Raw genomic sequence first — 12,277 nt, 5'->3', positions numbered from 1 at the left:
ACAAATTTTGAAAAGATAGGAAGTTAGGAAGTTAGAAAAGATATTTTGAAATCAAATTTTTGAAAAAGATAAGATAAGAAGATATTTTTGAAAAGATATGATAGAAATTAGTTTTTGAAAAAGATTTGAATTTTTAAAATCACAATTAATGACTTGATTCACAAGAAATCACAAGATATGATTCTAGAACTTAAAGTTTGAATCTTTCTTAACAAGTAAGTAACAAACTTGAAATTTTTGAATCAAAACATTAATTGTTATTGTTATTTTCGAAAATAACTAAGAAATTTGAAAAAGATTTGATTTTTGAAAAAGATTTTGAAAAAGATAAGATTTTCAAAGTGAAAATTTGATTTGACTCATAAGAAACAACTTGATTTTAAAAATTTTTGAAAAAAGTCAATCCAATTTTTGAATTTGATGAGAGAAAAAGGGAAAGATATTTTTTTGATTTTTGAATTTTTTATGATGAGAGAGAAAAACAAGAAAAATGATGCAATGCATGAAAGTTATGGATCAAAACAATGAATGCATGCAAGAATGCTATGAATGTCAAGATGAACACCAAGAACACTATGAAGATCATGATGAACATCAAGAACACATTTTTGAAAAATTTTTAATGCAAAGAAAACATGCAAGACACCAAACTTAGAATTCTTTAATGCTTAGACACTAAGAATCCAAGAATGCATATGAAAAACAAGAAAATACACAAAACATGCAAATGCAAAGATCAAACAAGAAGACTTACCAGAACAACTTGAAGATCATGAAGAACACTATGAATGCATGAGAATTTTCGAAAAATGCAAGATGCACATGCAATTAACACCAAACTTATAACATGACTCAAGACTCAAACAAGAACACAAAAATATTTTTGATTTTTATGCTTTTCTAATTTTTTTTGTATTTTTTTGAAAATTATTATGAAAAAGAAAAATAAGGATTCAAAATTTTTAATATGAATTCCAGGAATCTTATGCTCTAAAGCTCCAATCAAAGGGTCAGGCATGGCTTATTAGCCAGCCAAGCTTTAGTATGTAACTCAGACATGACAAGCCTAACATGCCCTACAGTCGTGGCTTTACAGCCAGTCAGGCTTCAACATGCTTCATGAAACACTAGAATTCATTCTTGAAAGTGTTGAAGAAAAATATATTTTTGAAAACATTTTTTTTTCGAAAACAAAGGAGAAATTTTTGAACAATTTTTGAAAAATATTTTTTTTAAAATAAAACAAAAAGAAAATTACCTAATCTGAGCAACAGGATGAACCGTCAGTTGTCCAAACTCAAACAATCCCCAGCAACGGCGCCAAAAACTTGGTGCGCAGAAATTGTGATTACACTTTAATTATGTAAAATTCATCGCTCTTTCTTTCCCTGGTAATGGCGCCAAAAACATGATGCCAATACCATGGTTCACAACTTCGCACAACTAACCAGCAAGTGCACTGGGTCGTCCAAATAATACCTTACGTGAATAAGGGTCGAATCCCACGGAGATTGTTGGTATGAAGCAAGCTATGGTCACCTTGCAAATCTCAGTCAGGTAGGGTTAAATGTGATTGGATTAGACAATCAAAAGATAAATAATAAAGGATAGAAATACTTATGTAATTCATTGGTGAGAATTTCAGATAAGTGAATAGAGATGCTTTCGTTCCTCTGAACCTCTGCTTTCCTGCTATCTTCATCCAATCAGTCTTACTCCTTTCCATGGCTGGCTTTATGTGATACATCACCATTGTCAATGGCTACTTTCGGTCTTCTCTCGGGAAAATGATCCAAATGCCCTGTCACGGCACGGCTAATCGTCTGGAGGCATCACCCTTGTCAATGGTTTCATCCTATCCTCTCAGTGAAAATGGTCAACGCACCCTGTCATGGCACGGCTATTCATCTGTCGGTTCTCGATCAAGCTGGAATAGGATTTACTATCCTTTTGCGTCTGTCACTAATGCCCAGCACTCGCGAGTTTGAAGCTCGTCACAGTCATTCAATCATCGAATCCTACTCGGAATACCACAGACAAGGTTTAGACTTTCCGGATTCTCTTGAATGCCGCCATTATTCTAGCTTACACCACGAAGATTCTGATTAAGAGATCTAAGAGATACTCATTCAATCTAATGTAGAACGGGAGTGGTTGTCAGGCACGCGTTCATAGGGAATGATGATGATTGTCAAGTTCATCACATTCAGGTTGAAGTGCGAATGAATATCTTAGAAGCGAAATAAGATGAATTGAATAGAAAACAGTAGTACTTTGCATTAATCTTTGAGGAACAGCAGAGCTCCACACCTTAATCTATGGAGTGTAGAAACTCTACCGTTGAAAATACATAAGTGAAAGGTCCAGGCATGGCCGAATGGCCAGTCCCCCTGATCTAAGAACCAGGCGTCCAAAGTTATCAAATACAATAGTAAAAATTTCTATTTATAATAAACTAGCTACTAGGGTTTACAGAAGTAAGTAATTGATGCATAAATTCACTTCCAGGGCCCACTTGGTGTGTGTTTGGGCTGAGCTTGAGTGTTGCACGTGTAGAGGTCCTTCTTGGAGTTGAACGCCAGTTCTGGTGCCAATTTGGGCGTTCAACTCTGGTTTTTGATCCTTTTCTGGCGCTGGACGCCAGAATTGGGCAGAGAGCTGGCGTTGAACACCAGTTTGCGTCGTCTAAACTTGGCCAAAGTATGGACTATTATATATTGCCAGAAAGCCGTGGATGTCTACTTTCCAACGCAATTGGAAGCTCGCCATTTCGAGTTCTGTAGCTCCAGGAAATCTATTTTAAGTGCAGGGAGGTCAGAATCCAACAGCATCAGCAGTCCTTCTTCAACCTCTGAATCTGATTTTTGCTCAAGTCCCTCAATTTTAGTCAGAAAATACCTGAAATCACAGAAAAACACACAAACTCATAGTAAAGTCCAGAAATGTGAATTTAACATAAAAACTAATGAAAACATCCCTAAAAGTAACTAGATTCTACTAAAAACGTACTAAAAACAATGCCAAAAAGCGTATAAATTATCCGCTCATCACAGACACTGCAGAAGACACCACTCCTATTCCATTTCCACAACTTGCAAGGAAGCCCAGGAAGCAGCTGGAACCTGATCCAAAAATGGTAGAGATATTCAAAAAGGTTGAGGTAACTGTTCCTCTATTTGATGTTATTCAACAGGTACCTAAGTATGCAAAGTTTCTAAAAGATTTATGTATACATAAAGACAAAATTAATGAATTAGAAACTATTCCTTTAGGTAGTTCCATATCTGCTTTAATGGGAGGTTTACCTGAAAAGTGTAGTGACCCAGGTCCTTGTATAGTTAATTGTACTATTGGTGGTGTGATAATTTCTGACTGCATGTGTGATTTAGAAGCATGTGTGAGTATAATGCCTTTGTCTATATATGATGTTTTAAGGCTCCCTCCCTAAAAAAGGTCGGCAGCTCGTTTTGTGTTAGCAGATAAAAGCATTATTACAGTGGTTGGAGTTGCTGAAGATGTATTAGTGGGCATTAAGGGACTCACGTTCCCCACTGATTTTTATATCCTAGAAATGCCCCAAAATGACTCAGACAAGCCATCATCAATCCTACTCGGAAGGCCATTCTTGAAGACCTCAAAGTTTAAATTAGATGCTTTTTCAGGAACATACTCTTTTGAAATAGATGGCCGAATAGTGATCTTCAACCTGAATGGAGTTATGACGCATCCTCCAGAGGATCACTCTATCCTCAAGTGTGACATTATAGATGAAACCGTGGCTGAAGTCCATCAGGAGGAACTTGAAGAGAAGCACACAGGACAAGGTCTAAGTGTGGGGACATTCTCAGAGGACAATGACAGTGCTTTGCCATTGTTACCAGCTCCAGACAACCCAGAGCCTGACCATGATCAGAAGTTAGAGCTAAAACCCCTTCCTCCACACCTCAAATATGCTTACCTTGAAGACAAGTAGAAGTTTCCAGTTATCATTGCAAGGGAGCTCACTTCTCAACAAGAAGAGCAGTTACTTGGTGTGCTGAGGAGACACAAAAAGGCAATTGGTTGGAGTTTGGCAGACATAGTAGGCATCAACCCTCAAGTCTATGATCATAGAATACTTTTAGAAGAGGGAGCAAGACCTGTCTGTCAACCCCAAAGAAGACTGAACCCCACTATCCTCGAGGTTGTCAAAAAGGAAGTGACCAGACTACTGGAGGCAGACATCATCTACCCCATCTCAGACAGTGAATGGGTGAGCCCAGTACAAGTAGTGCCAAAGAAGTCTGGAGTCACTACAGTGAAGAATGAGCATGGAGAGCTCATAGCAACCAGAGTTCAGAATGCCTGGAGGGTCTGCATTGACTACAGATGCCTCAACCAAGCCACCCGTAAGGATCACTATCCTCTTCCATTCATTGATCAAATGCTGGATCGCCTGTCAGGTAAATCACATTATTGTTTTCTAGATGGTTACACAGGTTATTTCCAGATTCATATAGCTCCTGAGGATCAGGAAAAGACCACTTTTACATGTCCTTTTAGGACTTATGCTTACAAGAGAATGCCCTTTGGCTTGTGCAATGCACTAGCTACTTTTCAGAAGTGCATGATGAATCTTTTCTCTGATCTTATTGAGGACTGCATGGAAGTTTTTATGGATGATTTTAGTGTTTATGGCGATTCCTTTAGCCTTTTCTTTGATGGATTATCTAGAGTATTAGATAGATGTGTCAGTACAAACCTTGTATTAAATTTTGAAAAATGTCATTTTATGGTTAAACAAGGGATTGTACTAGGACATGTTGTGTCTAATACTGGCATTTCTGTAGATCCAGCAAAGGTGGATGTTATTTCTAGTTTACCTTACCCCTCTTCTGTGAGGGAAGTCCATTCGTTCCTTGGCCATGCAGGTTTTTACAGGAGATTCATTAAGGACTTCAGTAAGGTAGCACTTCCCTTATCCAGGCTACTGCAGAAAGATATTGAGTTCGAGTTCAGTGAAAATTGCAAACAAGCATTTGATAAGCTGAAAACCGCCCTGACTCAAGCTCCAATTGTGAGAGGACCAAACTGGAGCCAACCATTTGAAATAATGTGTGATGCTTCCAACCATGCCGTAGGAGTAGCACTGGCTCAGCGTGAAGGTAAGGATCCTTTTGTTATTGCTTACGCGTCTAAAACTTTAGATGCCCCTCAGTCGAATTACACTACTACTGAGAAAGAGCTTCTTGCTATTGTTTTTGCTCTGGATAAATTCCGAGCCTATTTACTTGGTACTAAAGTAGTAGTGTATTCAGACCACGCAGCTCTAAAGTATTTATTAGCTAAAAATGAGTCCAAACCAAGGCTTTTACGTTGGATACTGCTATTATAAGAATTTGATTTGGAAATTAAGGATAGGAGTGGTAACCAGAATTTAGTGGCAGACCACTTGAGTCACCTTAACATATTATAGATGACTCCACTCCTATAGCTGATAATTTCCCATTTGATAACCTGCAAGCAGTATCTGAGATAGCCCCTTGGTATGCACCTGTAGCTAATTATCTAGTTAGCCGCACCTTCCCTCCGAACTTTTCTAAGCATCAAAGAGACAAGCTGAAAAGCGAGTCCAGATATTATATATGGGATGACCCATATTTATGGAGATGTGGCGCTGACCAGGTAATTAAACGGTGTGTGCCTCAATCAGAATTCCAGTCCATCTTAGAGGCCTGTCACTCATCTGAGAGTGGAGGACATTTTGGCCTTCAAAGGACTGCTAGAAAAATCTTAGACTGTGGATTCTGGTGGCCTACTCTTTTTAGAGACGCTGCTGAATTTTGTAGATCTTGTTTTCCATGCCAGAAATTTGGTAATATATCCAGGAAGGATGAGATGCCTCAACAAATTATGCTTTTCTGTGAAATTTTTTATGTTTGGGGCATTGACTTCATGGGTCCATTTCCAAATTCTAATGGTTATTTATATATATTGTTAGCTATAGATTACGTTTCCAAATGGGTGGAAGCAATTCCTACCCGCACTGATGATGCTAACACTGTTGTTTCCTTTGTGAGAAACCATATTATTTGTCGCTTTGGATCACCACGAGCAATCGTGAGCGATCAAGGCATCCATTTTTGTAACAGGAGACTAACTGGATTAATGAAGAAGCATGGGATAATTCATAAGGTTGCAACAGCATACCACCCTCAGACTAATGGGCAAGCCGAGGTGTCAAACAAAGAAATAAAGTGTATCTTGCAGAAGATAGTCAAACCTCATAGAAGAGACTGGAGCACCAGGCTACAAGATGCACTTTGGGCGTACAGAACCGCATACAAAACACCCATTAGGATGAGTCCTTTCCGCTTAGTTTATGGAAAAGCTTGTCATCTCCCTGTTGAAGTAGAGCACAAAGCCTTCTGGGCAGTAAAGGAGTGCAACATGGGAATTGAGAAAGCCGGAGCTGAAAGGAGATTACAACTGCAAGAATTGGAAAGCCTTCGCCTGGAAGCTTATGAGAACTCAAGACTATACAAGGAGAAGATGAAGGCTGTACATGATCAGCACATCAGGAGGAAAGAGTTCCAACCTGGGAATTTAGTCCTCCTTTCCAAATCTCGACTGAAGCTCATGCCAAGCAAGTTGAGATCAAGATGGGAAGGTCCATACAGAGTAGAGAAGGCCGAATCGTACGGAGTTTATCACCTAAGCCATCCTTCAAGCTCTGAACTTATCAAAGTTAATGGACATCGTTTAAAGCTGTACCATGGCGAGCAGCTAAAGAAAAACAAGGAGCTCGAGATCTTCCTCTTGGAAGATCCCCACATAGCCGAAGACTGAGCTAGTGGAGCGTCCAACTTACGGACGTTAAAGCAAAGTGCTAGGTGGGAGACAACCCACCATGGTATGATCGTTCTTTTCCTTATTTTTTATTTTCTTATTCAATAACTCTTCTCTTTATTAGTACATTTCGTGCATCTGTATCTGCATATTTTTATTTAAAAAAAACGTTACGCGACCAACCGCATCATTGACGCGTCCGCGTCGCAAGGAGATGGGAGAAAATAATAAACAAACAGAGAGTCACGCAGGAGCGTGGCTGGAGGTGTGCCCGTGGCACAAATCGTCCCACGTGACCGCGTCGCTGACACGTCCGCGTCGAATGGGAATACTGACCTCCCACGCGACCGCGTGCCCCACGTGGCTGCATGACCTGGATTTCGACGTAACAAGGGTGCACGACCGAAAGTTGTGCTAGAGTGGTGCTGAATTGGTGCTGAGCGCATAATCTTTTCCATGCGGCCGCGTGAGCGATGCGACCGCGTCATATCCTTCTACCAGCCCACTCACGCGATTGCGTCACCCAAAATTTGGCATTAATATGATTTTGAACAAAGAGTTGTGCGAGTGCGAGGCTACCCTCGCGCCATTAGCCTAAAACAGGCCACGCGACCGTGTCAATCAGTTTCAACGCAAGTCACGCGACCGCGTGCCTCACGCGACCGCGTCGCTTGCGTTGTATAGTTTTCCTGATTTGCCAATTATCTTATCTTTTTCTCCCCAAATCCTATTTTCTCTTTTCCCTCCTTATTTCTTCTCCCTCCCTTCCTTCCTTCTTCCTTCTTTCTCACTTTTTTTTACACTTTCTCTCTCTCACCCCCATTAACAAGGTTTTTCTTGTTTTCCTTCCCTCCTTACTTTTCAATTATTCTTCTTATTTTTATATGTAATCTTCTTTTCTCTTCGTTTTACCTTCATTATTCATATTGTCTTTTTCTTCCTTTTTCCTTTTTATTTGGTGTTATAAATTTATGTGAGTCATTAATTCTCATTCTATGCTTGTGGATTGTTATAAATTTGTTTGACAATTATATATATTACTTTTTTAAGGGATGCTTGCATGTTCACTTTCATACTTTCCATAACTTAATTATCGTGCATGTTATGTGTTTGTGAAAAGGCCCATATGGCATTACGCATTTTTCTACATTATCCTACTATTCAATGCTTGCTTTTCACAAATTCCCTTTACTATTGTATTAATTGGAAATTAATTGTCAATACAAACATGATGGTTTGTTACGAGTAATGCTTGATCTATGCTACTCATGCCTTTGCCAGCATGCCAATAAACACATTGCATTTACTTGTCATCATATGCGCTAGCTATCTTCCATTAATGACTTTTCACATGTAGTCATGACCATGTGTTAACATCATTTACCTTTAAATGTGCATTCATAACCATCCTTTCCCGTTCTCTTTCTTGCTCTATCTCTTTGAATTTAATTTTCTTTCTCTTCCCTTTTTCAGGATGGCCACCAAGAAAGGAAAGGAGAAAGCCACTCCCAAACAACCAGCAAGAAGAGGAACGAAAAGAGCATTAGTGGCAGAACCCTCTTCAACTGTAGTTAAGCCCTCAACAAAGAAAATTAAGAGGATTATAAAAGTTGATGATAAAGAAAGAGCCTTCCCAGCAAAAGGACACTGCGCGATTCCCCAATCGCTACTGTGAGCAGATGTTCCCCATCCTGGCAGAAAGGAGTTACAACAATGAATACCTTCTTCTCCTCCCAAACTATATTGCTACATTTGTTGAGCCGCAGATTACACGAAGACAATGGGATTTCCTACAGAGACAGCCAAGGCAGGTCAATCTTTCTTGGGTAGTCGAGTTTTACTCCAACTTCCACCTACCAACCCTGCAGTCTGTCTACGTCCGTCAGAAGCAAGTTCCCATTAAAGAAGAGGCCATTCAACAAGATCTAGGTCTTCCCCCTATTCCGGAAGGATTGGATGCCTTTCAAGAAGCCGCACTCAAGCGCTAGCTGTACTAATTCTACTGGGACGCCGTTCTCAGAGTCATCGCACTACCTGGCAGCCGATGGATCTACGGATACCATCGTACCCGCCCTAAGGGAATTTCGGCTTCAGCACTTACCTTGGAGGCTCGCGTATGGGCACAGATCATGTCCTATTACGTCTTTTCGAGCACTCACGAATCCTCCTTCACTGCTGACATGGCCGTTCTACTATGGTGCATCCTTACAGACCAACCTTTGAATCTACCAAGACATATCCGGAATGCCATGGGACACGTACAAATTGTGAGCAACTTACCTTTCCCCGCCCTGATCTCAGATCTTGTCTCATCCGCCGGAGTCTCCTACAGAGCTGGGGACACCAAAGCCATGCTTCTACGGGATGATCAGTATGTCCCTAACGGGAAGTACCTTAGACTTCCAGCAGCCACTATCAGCCAGCCTACTGAACCAGTTGAAGATATTCCTTCTTCAACACCACAAGCACCCACTACTGACCAACTGCTCCAGCAGATACTTGCAAGGTTGGATCGGCAGGAACAGAAAGATAAGATGAGAGAGCGTCGTAACAAGCGCCGATTCACATACCTCAAGGAGCTGATTATGGGAAAATTCAAGGACTCAGACACCCCGGACTCCACTTCCTTTACCAGCACAGGGAGCCACGATGGCCCCGACGATGGAGATACTACTACCAACCCACCTTTGTTCCTGACAGATGGCATCGAGGACGGTGCAAAGCCTTAAGTGTGGGGAGGTCGGTCAGTACCTGACTTCCGGAGGTAATTTCTCTTTCCTAAACACCAATAAATGAGGATATTTAGTAAGATTTTTCTTTTGTAGAATAGGATAAATTACATAGTAATAGGTTAGTTGCATGCATGTTCTGCTTGATTGAAAAGACAATAGGTTTCTTTGAAGACCCTATCTTTGGAACAAAATTTCACTAATTTTAATCAAAATTTTTATGTTAAATTTGCTTGAAGTTGTATTTGGAACATAATTTTTGAGCTAAAGAACACACAACCTGTGAGATTTGAGCCTTTATGAATGGTTACATTATTTAACCATAACTATTTTATTCTTGTGTGTTTACTTCTCTATAATTGTAATCTATATTTTGTTTCATCCTATATGTCCAATGTTTATTATATTTATATGTTTGCATATGATTGAGGCCATTATTTGTTTAGCCCACTTATCCAAATTAAGTCTACCCCTTTCAATTATCTTTGTTAGCCACTTTGAGCCTTTAAATCCCATTTGTTCTATATTTTACCACATGACTAGCCTTAAGCGAAAAAACAATTATATATCCCAAATTGAATCTTTGGTTAGCTTAAGATAGAATTGTGTGAGTCAATCAAGTATGGGAAATTGTGGGAACAAAAGATAATAAGGGAATGTGTTATGATAATGTAATAGGAATTTGGATACCTACTGATGTGGAACTATAAAAATTAAAAATCTATGTGCATTGATAAGCTATGTTTATTTTTATGTTAATTAAAAAAAATTTCAATAAATAAATAAGGGGACAAAATTACCCCAATGTTAAGTTAAGAATTCAAAGGTCAATGCATGTATGATAAAATTAAAATAAAAGGTTGAAACATGAGTATGGAATGTGAAAGGAATTTCTGGGTAGCTAGGTATGCATTCTAAAGTTATATAGAATATACATAGAGGTTAGGCAAAAGCTTGGGTTAATTAAAGATTCAATTTATAAGCTTACTTAGCCATATATATATCCTTACCCTTACCTTGGCCCCATTACAACCTTGAAAAGACCTCATGATGTTTGCATTGGTATATTAAATGTTGTTGATTGGTTAGGAGAAGAACAAAAAATTTAGAAAGCATGATTAGAGAAGGATAGAGTAATTACCCTATACACTAGAGAGACTAGAGTGTACATACATCTTCAGTGAGGGTTCAATGCTTGAAATTTTATGTTCCCTGCTTTCATGAGTTGTCTTCTTGCATTTTTAGCTGTTCTTGTTGTATAAGAATTGAATTAGTGGAATTTGATTTGTAATTGTTTTGAAGAGCTTATTTACTTTTGATCAAGTGAACAAGAATCATATAGTTGCATTTACATATATAGGTTGCATTGTATTGCATGAGTTTCACATGTTCCTACTCATTTATTTTATCTCCTTCAACTAAGCATGAGGACATGCTAATGTTTAAGTGTGGGGAGGTTGATAAACCACTATTTTATGGTTTATATTGTGTTTAATTGTGTGGTTTTATCATGATCTTTACCCACTTATTCATATGATTAGCATGCATTTATATTTCCTTCCTAAATTTATTACATGATTGAAAACTTGCTTCCTAGAGACTTTTAATTATGTATTTTAATTTTCCTTTATTCCATGCGATGCCATGATCTGTGTGTTAAGTGTTTCAGGCTTTATAGGGCACGAATGAGTTGGAGATTGGAAAGGAAGCTTGCAAAAATGGAAGGAACACAAGAAATTAAGGAGATGACCAGCGAAAAGTGACGCGGCCGCATGGCTCACGCGACCGCGCGAAAGAGAGGAAATCGCAGTGACGCGGCCGCATGGCTCACGCGACCACGCGGATTGGAATAGCATAAGTGACGCGGAGGCGTGGACGACGCGTCCGCGTGGAGAAGCAAAACGCCGAATGACGCGTCCGCATGAATGACGCGATCGCGTGACGTGCGCGATCTGCATAATCTGCAGAATTACTGGGGGTGATTTCGGGCCCTATTTTGACCCAGTTTTCGGCCCAGAAAAGCAGACTAGAGCTAGGGAACATGCAGAAACCAACAACAACATTCATTCCGCATAGTTTTAGTTTTTAGATCTAGTTTTCCTCTCCTCTAGGTTTTTTTTCTCTCTATACATTCATAGTTTTTAGGATTCTTATTTTCTATTGCTTTTTGCATTGGGATTTTGAGAAGAGTTATTACCTCATCAGGACTTCGTCATTCTAGTTCGTTTTCTTTACTTGGCTTTACTCTTCCATGTCCTTTAATTTACTTAATTCTACTATTGGATTATTTTAGAATTTATTAATACAAGAGTTATTTTTATTTTTAATTGATTCTTTTGAGTTTTATTTAACATGTCTTTCTTTAATTCCCTTTCCTATATTATGAGTTTCACATTCACAATGAGTGAGTAGTTCCCTAACTTGATGGGGAGTTGATTGAAAGGAACCCTTGAGTTGGAATGCTCAAAGGAGAAATTATAATTGGGTTTATTATTGGATTGCCCTCTAATCACTAACGCCAGTCCTTCCGAGTAAGCGGACTGGGACTTGTGAATAGAAACAGCATTTCAACTTGTTTGACTTTCCCTTACCTAGTAAGGGATAACTAAACAGAACAACCCGCAATTATCAATTAATCTTGAGAGTACTGCAACAAGAATAGGGCTTCCAACTAATCTACTCCCAGTCAAGGCCTTTATTTAAGTCACATTAATTCTCTG

This window comes from Arachis ipaensis, chromosome B2 (assembly GCF_059453495.1).
Source record: "Arachis ipaensis isolate K30076 ecotype BB chromosome B2, ASM5945349v1, whole genome shotgun sequence".
NCBI lineage: Eukaryota > Viridiplantae > Streptophyta > Magnoliopsida > Fabales > Fabaceae > Arachis > Arachis ipaensis.
This window is presented reverse-complemented; position numbering follows the sequence as displayed.